Here is a 15,063-nt window from a genome sequence, read left to right on the forward strand (position 1 = left end):
CGGTGCTCTTTCCTGCCAAGGCAGGGGGTCGGACTAGATGATCTACCTAGGTCCCTTCCGACTCTAGCTACTATGAAACTATGAAACCTGGCTCCTTTTTGGGCACTATGTTAACTTCTTTGCAACATCAAGCTAGTAGGATGCTCCATCATCCCTCCAGCACACAAAAAGGAAGTACTGCAAAATGTTGGAGGGATCTAGCATAAGAGGAAACAAAAGGCTGTATGTACAGGACAGGACCAATTGGTAGAAGCTTCAAGGCTGCTATGTAGTGAAGGCCAGGCAACTTATGAGTTGGGACTGAGGGGCTAAGAAGTGGCCTGGGAAAGGGGTCAGCAATACCTGCAACAGAATGAGAGGAGTGATCTTTGCTGGGGAATCAGCAAACAGCACTTAACTGTCTCCAGAAGTGGAGAAGATTTGAGTGAGCATCCTGACCACAAGCATAGTGGGCCCCTGATGGTTGCCTTATACAAGAGTGCACTTAAGGGCTAAGTAGGAACTTTTGGTTTTGTCTTTTTTTTTTTCCAGGTAACTCAGACAAATTGTTCCCAGGGTGGTTTCACTGCTGGTTTCTGGTGGTGCTAGTAAAGCACCCTCTGTTATTCATCATCAGACTGTGTGTGCAATCAAGCGTTCATGGACATGGCTCAGGATTATTGGGACTGCCACATGCAAGCATTTACCACTTGCCACAAGATGTGGGCAGCCAGAGACAAGTTAGTTGGGGCGGGGGACGGGGAAGGCTGGCAGGTCTGTGGTGGTGGGGAGTGGGACTGGTTGGGGAATAGCCTGGTCAGGATTGGTTGTGGGGGTGCATAAAAACAGAATAACCCTGGGGCTGTGGGCAGTGGCTGGGCTTTCCCAGCCCTAGGGCTGTACTGGGAACATATGCAAGTGTTTGTTAGACCTATTTGTTAGAACTATCTTTAGATTGGATGCACCATTTTTAGGGCAACCTACACCCTAAAAATGGGAGTGGGGGAGGGCTCTGGCTGAGTCTCACCTGCATGTGGCCAATTACCTTTGAGAGTCCCGTGGTGGTTGCAGGACACTACAAACGTTTGTCTGCACAGCCCTTTAAAGTTCCCTAAATTCAGTTACACTATCTAAATGTAATGCTTGTACGTACCCTAAGATCATTTTTTGGAACGTCAAGAGCTAGGCCCTGAATAGCCTAGTACTTCACCAATTGCTTCTGAGCTTTTGGCACTTCCAGCAGGCTCTCAATTGTCCACAGCATTTGTGTCCTACAGTATTCAGTTGCTGGGGTCCAAGGGGAAAAGAACATGCTAATGTTTAAGCTCCAATAGCATATTTGGTGCTGCCAAAGATATACACATCTTCTGATTTGCAAATGAGAAGATGGAGAAAGGCGATAACCAGAAAAGCCTGTTTCTGGAGAGAATTTTTCTGAGTTTTGTTCCTTATAGCCCTTGTTATACCGGCAATGTATTTTCCTTTCTCAGTTATATCACTGATGTGCTAAGCACTTAGATTTCTGTCATTTTTCTAGTTAATTGATGGGCTGGTCCTTAAGAACATCCCCCCAGTATGAGCACTCCATCTGCACCTACAGCCCACAGCATAGAAATGGAGAACACATGAAGATCAGGAAGCTGCTGGATCCTCTGGCCGGGTGGTAGTGGGGTCTTCCTTGCCTACTGCTACTCCATCCAAATTGAGAACCTACAAGGTATGTCAACACTAGCTGTTATGTTAGGAAATCCTGTAGTGAGGTACAAAATACGTATTCTATGTGCTACAGCCCCCAAATGTGATATAACTGTTTTTTGGCAAGTACCCAGCTCTGCACCCCTGTAGCAGAAAGCTGTGTACCAAACACCACTCTAATAGTACTCATGTTACATTTTTCCGCATGTGGTGCACAGGGTGTGCTTAAAGTGCTCCCTAGCACAGGCAGGGGAGCTATACATATACATCTAGAGGCATGATTTTCAGTGAGTTGTTTTTACTGACTATGCTCATTGCTTTAAGAAGAAGAAATACAGATGTGATTGCCACCTCTGTGTTAAAGTTAGTACTATAGAATTAAAAATACGTCTTAAAAATACTTTGCCTGTGATTCCCCAGTGGAGATATATATTACCATATTTACTCACGTACATTCACCTCCTCCCAAAAGAATCAGTCCTCCAAAACAAGGGTGCCTGTCTTAAGTGAGGAAACTGATTTTTTTCATAGAGTAGGAGCAGGTGCCCAGGATTTATTGTTTGATTGACAAGACTAAGCTTTCTTTTGCTGTGTTGTAGCTTTGCTCTCAATGTCTCTTGTCTACCTCACAGAGATGTTGTACAGTTAACACAGCAAATACTTTGGAGCATTCACATATTATAGTAATGGAGCCTTACAAGGGCCAAAGAGGGAATTCATCACAAGTCAAGTGAAAGAGTAGCCTTTATCAATCATTTGCTTTTATATACTTGTTCTAAGGCAATAACCGTTGGTGCTAGTACACGTGGTGCCTCAACTCATTAGACATTACACTGCAGTTCCCTTTAACAATGGAAAATAACATCATGGTTATAGGCAAGCTCAGAGTTCATCTCAGTTAACTAGCAAGTGTATACTTAATGAGGAGAGATGAGTACTTTAATATTCTTTCTGAATTTCATCTTCATTAGGACCAGCTTCTGACAATACTGTATTTATGTTGGAGGGGAGGAAGAGTTCATTCATGTTCAATGGCCTTATCATCCAGACCACTCTGTGGTAGTTGGTGTTGCTAAAAATGGAAATAATGGATATAAAACCTTGGTTTTCTACTTGGCTAACATATGGGCTACTGGCCCCAAAGAGCCAGGCTTAGAGGCGGGCAATTGCCAAGGGTGTCGTAGTCAGGGTGGTTGCCAGAAAACACACAGAGAAATGGGAGCCGTGAGCAGCAGGAAGTGGTGCTGGCCTGAGGCATTGCTCAAGGCCCTGTGTGATGCTGGGGGTGCCCAGCAGGGCAGGGCAGGGCAGGCCAGGCTGCCTGGGATTCTGCACACAGGGGTGGAAGTGGCAGCAACACCTGCTTTCACCCCAGTGGGGCAGGGTGGAGCAGCACATGCAGGGACCCCTGGGCTGAGGCCAATGGCCCATGGAAGAGGATGGGGAGGACTCTGTCTGAGTCTCACCTGCATGTAGCTGGTTACCTTTGAGAGCCCCGTGGTAATCCCTGACACAGGCACGTGCCCTGCCCAGCTCCGCAGCCTGTCAGATGGAGCCCCTCTGAGGCATGGCAGGAGCACCAGTGTCTTTGGGGGGAGGGGGTGTGCCAAAATACTAGTTTGCCCAGGGTACCATTTTTACTAAGGTTGGCTCTGTGGCCACATGCCAGGTAACGGTGATGCAAAACAAGTCATTGGATTCCTGTGTAACAGCTAGGCAGAAGCCTAAGGAAGACACACTGGCTCCTCAGGAAGAGTTGCTTAAAAATCCTTATTCACCAGAATTTCCCAAGGTTTGATCTTAAAAGGAGAGCTATGAAAGGCACCTTGAACATTATTACTACTCTGGCTCCTCTTTAATGGTGACATGGCGATGCTGCTTAGCACAGGGATTACTGTCACTGAATTGTACAAGATAGAAATCAGCTGCTTTGAGGAATGAGATGGATGGATAATGGAAGAGGAAGCTATCCCTGCAGTATCTTGTCCTGTCTTGTGATTTTTATTGGGCCGAATGCTGTATAAAGCACAGTTTCTTGCCCTTGCATACCTGTAGCAGCAAAGCAGTTGGTGGGGAGAGAGGGAGTGGAAGATTTATGGCAGTCAATTTTTAACTGAAAACAATTATGTAATTTTTGAAGTAGGTTTTAGAAGCAGAATGAGATTCAAGTGAAAGTTATACCAACCTGCATAATTATGGCGTATAATGACTGAGTGATACTGGAGATGATTTGATTTTTGCTGTATTGTTAGTTGGTAAGTATATTAATGTAATGATATAGTCCTTATAATAGTCATAGTGAAGTGAACATGGGCATAGGTGAACTATGCTTCCATTTAACTGGAATGAAAATCCTGAACTCCTTCAGTGTGTTTCACTAATACTTACTTATAGTAAAGCTTCATGTAGCTTATAGTGAAATTTTATATTATAGTAATCAGGTTTCACTACACTAATTTCTTTGGAAGGCATCAGCCATCACCTATCTAGTAGGTGTTATGTGGCATTCAAAGATCTTAGTAGAAAGGCTTAGGCCAGGAAAAAAATCAGGAAAGGGATGAAAGGACCTCGACACAGTAAAGAAAGTAAACACAGTAACACTTCATTGAAAATGATGGTTTATGAGGATGTGTGAGCCTATATATAGATGGCTCCTCAGTGTATATGCTATAAATGACTCAAGCTGCTTTAACAAAATTTTGTCAACATTTCCAACAGAAAGTTCTGGTCATCCTAGATATAATCTGTTAAAATTGCAAATTATGAAGTCAAATGGCTCAGCAACAGAATCATTTCAGATTTCTGTAGAAATTTCTCCTAGAGAAAGCCACTTACTTTCTATCTTTCTGACATAGGCAATAAAAAGCAATTTAGTTTTAATCCAAAAAGGAAAAAAGGAAGCTTGCCTTTCTGGTTTATTTTTGAAGATTCAATTAGGTAATGCAAAAGCAAAATTCCATTAAAAAATTAAGACATCAGAGCTTCAAATAGTGGCAGTCATTTGAAAATATTTTGGGGAAATTTTTAATGCATGTAAGAAAGAAAACTGCTGATTAGTCTATGTGCAAGTATGGTACGTGTTCACAAACTGGTAGCTGAGGCCCCATCTATATGTTACCTTTAAGATGTGAACGGATTAATCATATCTTACATTGTGACCCAGCCAAATGTTCAATCAATTAATGGCATGATAAAACAAGGAATGAGCCATAAAGTTATTCTACAGAATTATGTAATAACTTTGTGGCTTGTTCTTATCATGCCATTAATTGAATGTGTGGTCATTCCTTGTGGTTGGGAGCCCTGTCAGCTGTGGGACTCCCTGCCATGGCAGTGGAAGGGGTTGTCCTTCAACTGTGGGCCCATAAACTGCAGGACTCCCAGCCATGGCAATGCCTGGTGACATGGGGCACTCCCCCATCAGCGAGCCCTGTCAGTTGGGGGTTCCCCCTGTACTGGCAATACGGCATGTTTGAATCTGATGCTGAATCTCACAATCATGCCTCATGCCAGGCATGTGTAGCATGGCAGCAGGTGTGATTGCATGAATCATGCATCAGCTCCTATTATACCTTTACCTAAATGTCTAGAGGGGCCCTTACTGAGAACTGGTTAGCTGACTAATCTCTTTCTTTAATGTGTTCTGAAACATATAGGTCTACCTCAGAAGCCTGGAGTTTTTAGTAAAGGGAGCTGTTTAAAAAAATTCTGCCCAAAGGAGGAGTATTGGTACAAAATGTAGTATATAGAAAAGCAAATACTTTAAATGCAACCATCTGCAGTATATTGTGTAAATCAGACATCTGGTGATCTATGCATTGATTGTTAAATGAACCTAATTTCTTTGTAAATTCATGTACTATATGCATGTAATAATATGACCCATGAATTTTAGTTTTGTAGTGGCACTATTATTCAGTTAGGAACCTTATGGTAGAAGCACTAACTCTTTTTCATTTGGTAAGGTAATGTGAATTATGACCCTCTTGTTATTTTAGAACATGAAAGTTCAAAAACTGGGTTGCCATTTTTGTTGCAATAGTATCTTGGAGTCAGTCAACTTAAATAATAAATTAAGGGTTTGTCTAGATGCATCATAAAGAAGTGATTTTTCTTTAAATGTAAAGAAAGGATATAATTTTGGGAGGGGGGCTTAATGACGGATTATGCATAGTTTTGTATAAAGATATGAAAAGCTTTAGGAATTTGACTTGAGAGATGTTGGCCATTGTTGCAAAACCAGCGAGATAATTTTTTTTGCATAAGTTCTTAAACAAAACTGTCCTTATTTATTCTTGAAAAACTGTAACATCTAAGCCCTGTGAGCATGATCAGAAGGAATCCACGCTGACCACTTTTATACTCTGTTACGATCAGATTCCATCCAGGAAGGTGCATAACTCCATGTAAGTGCCAGAAATACTAGTCACAGAAAAACACAACTAATAGCTGAGGAGGGTGCCTGGAGTTCCGATATCTTCTCCTGTCTCCCCCCACCCCGTGATGTTTATTTAAAAATCATTCTATAACATGGAAAAGAGACATGGGGAATGAAGAAAGGGAACCTGAACCCTGGACCCCTTCTTTTCCCAAATCATGCCCATCTCACTGAGTCATACTCCTTTAGCCTCCCTTGCCTTCTGACCTGACATATCTTTCCCCTCTTCACTTTCCAGAGGGTCAAGTCTAAGAGGATGAGTGGAAATATTCTTGGCCCTTCCTAGCCCATGGCCTGGTGGTTATTATATGTAAGCCTTCTGCAAGGCACTGGATGGCAGGAACAAGAGTAGAGGTTCAAATTTAGGGGATTGACACAAACTACTTAAATCTGGCTTGAGCTCCTACCCAGAAACCTGGGAAAATAACTTTTAACTGTGTGCTCTAATGTGAACAAACTTCCCAACTCACAAGCAACATTAAATGAAGACAGGTTTTATTATGGGGGGGGAAGAACAAATACAGAACCTTAAAGAAAGCCTTAACTATTAAGCATTAGTTGAAATCCCAGTTATCAGTGTCCGTCGCTGGCAAACCAATCCAGGAGAGCTACCATCTAGCTCACTCTGTTAGAAAGGGAGACTCACCCATGACTCTACCACCTATGGCAGCCAACAGTGGCAGGTAATGGGTAAGGAGGCACACCCCAGAGGGCCCAGCTGTTCCTCACTGTTGGGTTGCTCCTCTGCTCTGGTAGCTCTATCACCTAAGCCAGTCAAAATAGCAAGTTCCCTCTCTGCTGCTGGCAAGGGATGGTAGGATAGGCTTCTGGGGATTCAGAGTTTTAGATAATTTGCCAAATTGGGCAATGCTAGATTGTTTTTAATTAGAGGGAAGTTTTTATATGCATCTCTGATGGTTCTGCACTGAGATCTAATGTCATAGAGTTGGGGGCATGTCTACACATGGTCATTTAATGTGGATTAGCCCAATTTAAGCATCATTATAGGTGCATGTCCACATGCACATGCCCTTAATGAGGCTTAAAATAGTGATTTTAGGCTATGTGAGCCTAAATTTGATAATTGCCCAAATCAAGTATCAAGTGTAAGTAGGATTAGTTAATTCAGATTAACACATGTGTAGATGCATTACTTTGCATTAACACAGGAAATTTAGCCCTGGGTCTGCCCAGCCATTAGGGGGCCATCCACAGTCTAGCCCCAGGGCTCCTGGCTGGGTTCCTCTCCTCCCTCAGGGCTGAGATGCTCTCTGTATAGTTTGCTACTTGTAAGTGGGTTTTTTATTTTTGATGGTTGGGGAGGGTGGTGGAGAGGCACTGTTGAGGGGGGAGGGATGGGGGCAGGTGTTGTGAGGGTAATAAAGTTTTTTGTTTCAACCATGTGTGTGTCCTGAGAGTAGTGCTGGGGGTAGGCAGGAGTTAGGGGGTGTATGAGTGGTGGGGTAGGCAGGATAGAGTGGGGAGTGCAGGAGGAAGGGGTTGGCTAGGGCCTCCTGCAGCCAATGCCCTGGCTTCTGCTGGTGGGTGCCTGGTGTCCTGAAGCCTGGGTGGGGGGTGCCTGTTGGGGCCAGCAGAGCTAGCACCATGGCCAGCAGGAGCATGGTGTGCTGATTGTTGCTGGCAAGGGCCCCATGCTGGAGCAGCAGGGTGCTGGGTGTTGCTGGCAAGGGCAGGGGCAACTCTGGTACAGGGTGGGCAAGGAGAGAACTTCCGTGTACTGCCCCTGTGCTGGGCATGCAGCTCCTAGTCTGGGAAGGGGCTGGCCAAGGATCAGAGGGCAGGGGTGTATTTCCAAGACAGCTGCCAAGTGCTGGCAGCCATGTGTCTGGAGGCTGGAGCTTCCCCTGGTGGCCACAGGGGCACATGGCAGGGCTGAAGTGACCTGGGACTAAAGTTAGTTCCAATTCCCACCATGTGTGAACACCATGTGTAGACACCATGCTCACTTAATCCACATTAGTTTAATGTGCATTACATTTAAGCCTGTTTAAAATCGTGTGTAGGCACACCCATAGAGAAATAGGTCTGGAAAAGACCTCCAAAGGTCATGCAGTCCAACACCCAGCCTGAGGCAGGATAATCCCTATCCAAACCATCCTATACAAATCCATTATCTAAAAGTTACATACAACTTCCATCAAACCTGACACAACACAGACCTAACACTTGAACCTGCCATGAGTAAAGCAGGGGAACCATGGCAGCCAATGTCCTGATTCCAAGATGTTGCCAATATATGCTCAAGAGATCCTAGATAGAGGACCATGTCATCATTCCCCCTCTCCCCTCTCCCCCGCCCCCATGCCCATCTCAGCAAAGGACAGCAAAACCACTCATAGTCTGTATCAATCTGACCATAGGGGAAAAATCCTACCTGATGCCAAATATGGTGATTGGTCTGACTCTGAGCAGAGGGGCAAAACCCTCTAGCCAGACTTTGGAATGCATAGTACAACGTAAGAGTTCAAATAAAGTAGTATCTTATTCATATTGCATGAGAGGCAAAAGGTGGGTTGAAAAGGTCACCTGATCTTTTGCCTCTCTCAACAATGCCCCCTCTTTCTGTTCTTTTCTTTTGTATTTAAATTCTGCTCTCTTTAAAATCCTTTCTTTCTCCAAGTCCACTCAGAGCATCTAAGGAAGTAGGCTGTTGCCTAGAAAAGCTTATGCTTCTCTTAACCAGTTAATCTCTATCATGCAACTCTGCCCTCTTTTCTTCCTGACTTCAGACTAACAGGGGTGATATGAAAGAATGCATTTACCAATGGAGCCTGATTCTGAAATCACTTTTCTATATGACTACTCAGACAGGTATTTGCACAATGAAAAATATGGTTGGGCATCCAGATGAGTTTCTTCGATATCAGAGTTGAAAGCCTGCCCTGCTTGTACTGCAGTATTATTTAAAACAGCTTCCTGAAAACCTTTAACTTTGATATACTTCTTTATGATGCTTTTTGACATAGAGTTGAATATGGCCTGAGCAGCAAGTCCATTCACAAAAAAATTGCACTCAGAAAATAAATCCTTTAAAATTGCTTGTGAGATTGCTTTTGCTATGGCAATAGCTACTTAATGCACTGAAGAATTGTCCAGTAAATAAAAGGTACAGTTAGAAACTGCTAATAAAGTTTAGAGAACCACCTGGTGACAAATTTCAAAACAGCAGTCTTTTGATAGAAATGACACTAGTTTAGCACAAGTAAGAAAATTATCCCAAAGGTGGAAGATGAAAGGTTCAGAAAATTTAGCTTTTCATATAGTGGCAAACACAGATCCATTACCTGCAGGTCTAAAATGAAAATTGTCATTTTAAGAATAGAGTTCTTGAACAAATGGCAGAGTTGGTTGAAAGAACTGTAGGACCTTGGATCTTGGAGAAAATAATCTGACATGAACATACTATGCATATATTGCCAGGAGTAAAGGAAAAGGGCAATTATGTAAAACATTTATCTAGAGATCCATCCCAAGAACTGCATTCAGACAATGAATGTTTCTGTCCATTGTGTTAAAACCATAAAAAATCATCAGTAAATTTGCTATTAGAGCTAAGTACAGACAGCCAAAAAGCCTGAGACTAAACCAATTCAATCTTTGCAGGTTGGTCTAAGTTGTGTAGCTTGAGCCTATAAGCAAGTGAACAAACACTCACTTTTGATTCTGCAAATGCAGCCACATGAGTAGCCCAGGCCAGAAGCTGGGCAGCGCAAGAGTATGTCTCCCTGCTCTGCTGGACCAGACAGCTTGGGCTCAGGTTAGTCTCCTACCCTGTGTGTGTGGAGGTGGTACACTTGTGGAGGAGGTGTAAAGCATCCTGGGATGCTGAGGGACTGTGAGTTCATTTGAATCTGGAGGGGGATCTGGGACAGAAGTTCAATAAACTGATTTAAGTTAAATCAGTGAAGACTGATACTACATCCACCCAGTTTTATCTTAAACTGGTTTCAGTCATTTTGAAAGCAGTTTATGTTCAGTGAACTTGTGTTGTGTTACAGGTTTGAATTGGTGTCTGGTCACTTATACCAGTTTATGTGTAATTTCTGTCCCTAGCTTAGAAGACACCAAAATCCAGTACAGGTTTCCCTCGCCAACCGCTGTGGTTAGGTTCCTGAAAGTTCTCGTGGCTGGCAAAACTGGTTGGCAAGACAAAAGGCTTATGGGAAAAATGGCAGGTGGTGGACTGATGCACGGCCACAGAAAACCATGGTTACTCAAAACTGTATACTGTGGTAACCAAAATGGTATATAGAATATTAAGTGTGGATACTCAAAACAGAAGTTGGCAAAACTGTGATTGGCAAGGGAAACCTGTATAAATTCTTGTATTGGGATGGTTGGACAGATACGAGCTTTTGTGAGGTGTGAAAAATTTACATGAAAAGAAGTCTGTTCAGCTTTGCTAGGAAGTAATAAATCTGCTACCAAGGAATTTCTTCAAACTGGACAGGCATTTCTGTGGTAGGTAATGACACATTTTTTAAACACTAGTGCTGAGAAACACCTAATTGCAGACATGTTCTGGGTACTTTACAACACAATGAGTTGATATCTGGCCACACAAAACAGGATATCAGAGAAACTGGATTAATATTGGATTAATGAAAAAGATAGAAGCTGTATGGATCTGTATGGATCATAGACAAACAAGACTATGTACGCTGTGGACATTAGTAATTTCCTTCCAAGTAATAGCTGATGGATAACTTTCCCCTTCCAAAATTCAGTGGGCTTGGAAGGAAGTACTGATTCATATTATTGTAATTTGATATTTAGTGGACATAAATAAAATGGCACGGAACTACAGCATATATATTTTGCAGGAATGAAGCAGCCAGTTGTTATGCAAATAAGCTTATGTTGATTTCCTGCATGTTGCTGAGGAGCACGTAACAAAACTAAAATATCATGGACCTATCAGGATTGCAAGCTGTTCTAATAGCACACGTTTTCATCTGTGATGACAGAACTTAAACAAGATAAACTGCAGGCCATATAAGCTGGTTCTTTGTAGATTTTTTTGGTCCAAAGAGTCAAAAAAAGAGACGAGTCAGGAAGAGAAGTTTCAAATTATTTAGGATTATGCATGTAAAAGATTCAGATGTTGAAATGCAAACTCCTGAAGCACACTTTTGAAAAGTATTTTTTCTGTATTAATAAATAATAATGAATAGTTAGCTCAGGCTTTGTCATAAGTCACAGTCCTCACCAAAGGGCTGGCATGTAGTGATGCAACTCCAGGAACAAATGAGGAATCAGATTCAGACTCAATATTAAAATGTGCTTCCTAGTTTCTCTTTATGTTAAAATGAAACCAGGAATCAGCCAGACACTTTCTTAGGATGCTTTGTGCTGCATGCTTCTATTGGGATGCAGATGCAGCTCTGCTGGCTAGTACATGATTGAGTAAGGGGAATGGAACAGATCATATTCTAACCCTTCACATCCACTCTGTGCTCATTTGCGTTGGGAAGCATATAATGGTTCTGGTTGCACTGCTATTTGAGTCATAAATCATTGGAGCAAGGGAATTTATGGGCATGTTAACCAGGCCATAATATTGTGCTTATATTTTTAAAATGTGATGATAACAAATCTGAAAAAAAGAAAAAGAAAAGCAGAAATAATTTCCTTTTGTTAAGAAATAATACAGTGACCTAGTGGCACTAAAGCTTCCTTCCACGGATCTTTCCACAACCCTATTCAACAGTCTGTATCAATCCAGGAGATACTAGGAACTTTTCCTCTCTTGTGTGGACTCTGTCATGCTGCATTTACAAAGGAAAAAAGTGCCATCTACTGTGAATGCAATGAAGATTATTAATGTGTCTAAACTTCAACCACTTTTCAGTCTTTTAAATGATTATGGATGTTTCCTATCAAAACTGTCCAAGACACTGCAACCTTTGCATGAGCTTTTGCAAAAAGATAAACCCTGGAAGCTACTGGACTGTAAAATAGCAGCACACTGTGACACAAGCAAACCTTTAAAAGATAAATCTTGGCAGCCACTGGACTGTAAAATATTAGTATACTATGACACCATAGGATCTTTAAGTATTACCTCTGATACTTCACAACAGCATGTTAGACAAGTACTTTCTCATGTAACTAAGAACAGGGGAGATTATCTACTTTTACAATCCCTATAAACTTGTATAAATAAATAAATATGCAATATAGACCAAATATCTGCAGTGAGTCTGTCACAGAAAGGCAACAATGGAAGTTGTTCATTGAATTCCATATCTGAACTTATTCCTACAACGTAATAGTTGAATATGAGCCTCTGTTGCCAATCTTGTTTCCAAAAAAGGCAGCCGCACTATTCTTTTTACAAAGTTCTTGATTTTAACTTCTTCAGCACTGTTGTGGTTTTGTTAACAGCAGTTACTAGCCTTGAAAATTGCCTTGAAAATTAGTCATCTTTGTTTTGTTTTTCTGTTATACTTGTTTACCTTTAGGGAGATGTCCATCACCATCAATTTGTGTAACCAGCTCAGGGTCAAAATTCAGCCTCAGATACGTGTACAAAAGTGTAGCCCTTCTTGCTTTGCTGATCAGAAGGAAATATACTCACTTGTTCATCTCCTGGGGAATGAGTGGAGCTCACCTGTTGCAGCTTCGCAATCTTCTTTCTGTCAGGCAGGACAGGCAGCAGTCCCACACACATTTTTCTTGCATATTCCCAGACAATTTTCTGTTCTGTACATTCAAATGATCTCCATATCTCCTTTTGTTTGCTTTCAGAAACTCCCTCCAGCCACATTCTTCTTCTCTGCCATGCCATGTTCCCCTGCATTCCTCCTCTGCCACCTCCTTACATCCCTCTACAGTCTCACCACTTACCTTCCATGTTTGTCATTAGTCTCCCTCACTTTCATGTCCAGTCCCCTTACACATTTTCCCTTCCTGCTACTCTGCAGTCCCTGTGGTATGTCTACAGTCTCATGTTCCCTGACAGGCCCTTACATGATGACTAACAGGCCATTATCCTTTCATTTACTATGTTTAAAGGGTAGTAACGTGTGACTTAAGGACAATTCCAGATCAGTAAACTAGATACCTTCCCTAAGATATTATAATATTTAAAAATTAGGCAGTTTGCTCAAGGATGAGGATCCAAATGGACAGGTTTAGGCACTGAGCTCCATATAGAGTTGATGGAGACAGTTAGGTTCTGCAAAAGTTTGATTCATAGGAGTCCTGAAACTCTGTACACAGCTAACAGGGGGAGATGGCACCTCTGAAGAGTGATTCAGAACATCCAGAGGTGCTTAGTGTAGCTGATAGAGAATAAGCATAGAGTTGTACCCACAATCCTGTCCCTCTTCAGAGGTTGGGTGCCCAACTCAGGGGTGCACATGGAGTGCAGAGACACCATGACATCTGTTTACTTGGCACACAGGAACCCTAGTCCCTTTTTCTGAAGGTAGGCACTTATTGCACTGGGCATGCTATTGGTAGTTGTAGTGCTGCTGCTGCCACATTTTGCAAAGTAGCCTAGGGTGCCTATGAGGATGGAGGCTGCTCCAATGCATTGGAATTCCAGCACATTAGAGCAGACTCCATGAATTAAGTCTGCTGGAGTGTGGCAATTGCGGTGCTCCAGCAGCCTTCTACATCTTGTGTCTAAACGTCCCCTCGATCTTGTGTATCAATGTTCCCGAGCTCATTTGAGTGAGCTGTAGTTTCATAGTTTCATAGTTTGTAGGGTTGAAAGGGACCTGAGGAGATCATCAAGTCTGACCCCCTACCTTGGTAGGAAAAAGTACTGGGGTCAAACGACCCCAGCAAGGTGTTTGTTTAGCCTTGTCTTAAAGACCCCCAGGGTAGGAGCCAGCACCGCTTCACTTGGAAGTTGGTTCCAGATCCTAGCTGCCCTGACCATGAAGTAGTGCCTCCTGATGTCTAGTCTGAATTTACCCTCTGCCAGCCTGTGACCATTATTTCTAGTCAGTCCTGGTAGTGCTTGGGGGAACAGTGACTTCCCCAGTGCCTGCTGGTCCCCTCTGACTAGTTTGTAACAGGCCACTATCTCACACCTCAGCCTTCTCTTATGGGGGCTGAACAGGTTCAGGTCCCATAGCCTCTCCACGTAGGGCCTGCCCTGCTGCCCCCTGATCATGCGAGTGGCCTCCTCTGGACCCTGTCCATGTTATCCACATCCCTCTTGAAGTGCGGCACCCAGAACTGGAGGCAGTACTCCAGCACTACTCCAGCTATGGCCTGACCAGCTGCAGTTCAAGCGCCTCTGCTGCCATTTTGAAGCATGGTAATGCTACTACATGAGATGTGGTGGCACTTTAATAAGAGTGGCTCTTGGAGTGGCTCTAATTAAAGCACCATTCCCCCACCCTTGGAGCATGTGTAAAAGTGCCCCTAGTGTTTATTCGACCTGGAGGGATGTGGGCAGTGGGGTTCCGCAGGGCTCGGTCCTCGGGCCCGCGCTGTTCAACATCTTCATGAGTGACTTGGACGAGGGGGTAAAAAGCACCCTGTTCAAATTTGCAGATGAACCTAAAATGTGGGGAGAAGTGGGTATGTTGGAGGAGAGGGACAGGCTGCAACTAGATCTGGACAGGTTACAGGGGTGGGTGGATGAGAACAGGATGGGTTTCAACTCTGACAAGTGCAAGGTGCTGCACCTGGGGAGGAAGAACCAGCACCATACCTACAGGTTGGGGAACTCCCTTCTCGTCAGTGCAGAGGCACAAAAGGATCTTGGAGTTGTTATTGATGCCAAAATGAACATGGGCCAGCAGTGTGGGGATGCGGTCAGGAAGGCCAACCACACCTTTTCATGCATCCACAGATGCATCTTGAGCAGGTCCAAGGAGGCAATCCTCCCCCTCTATGCGCACTGGTCAGGCTGCAGCTGGAGTACTGCGTCCAATTCTGGGCGTCGCACTTCAGGAGGGATGTGGACA

At 43.3% G+C, this 15,063-nt stretch overlaps 1 long non-coding RNA gene across 1 annotated transcript in view; it reads right to left on the reverse strand.

The window, feature by feature from the left end:
- The window catches only part of LOC109312201, a 16,793-nt gene extending 3,427 nt beyond the window's left edge, over positions 1-13,366 (reverse strand). The window contains exons 1-2 of the long non-coding RNA XR_002101734.1: positions 13,354-13,366; positions 8,195-8,199 (exon numbers count right to left, since the gene is read on the reverse strand). This is a non-coding gene — a long non-coding RNA (uncharacterized LOC109312201). The remainder of the gene's footprint in view (positions 1-8,194; positions 8,200-13,353) is intronic.
- Between the last annotated feature and the right edge of the window lie 1,697 nt (positions 13,367-15,063).

This window comes from Crocodylus porosus, unplaced genomic scaffold (assembly GCF_001723895.1).
Source record: "Crocodylus porosus isolate Cpor-Errol unplaced genomic scaffold, CroPor_comp1, whole genome shotgun sequence".
NCBI classification, from domain to species: Eukaryota; Metazoa; Chordata; order Crocodylia; family Crocodylidae; genus Crocodylus; species Crocodylus porosus.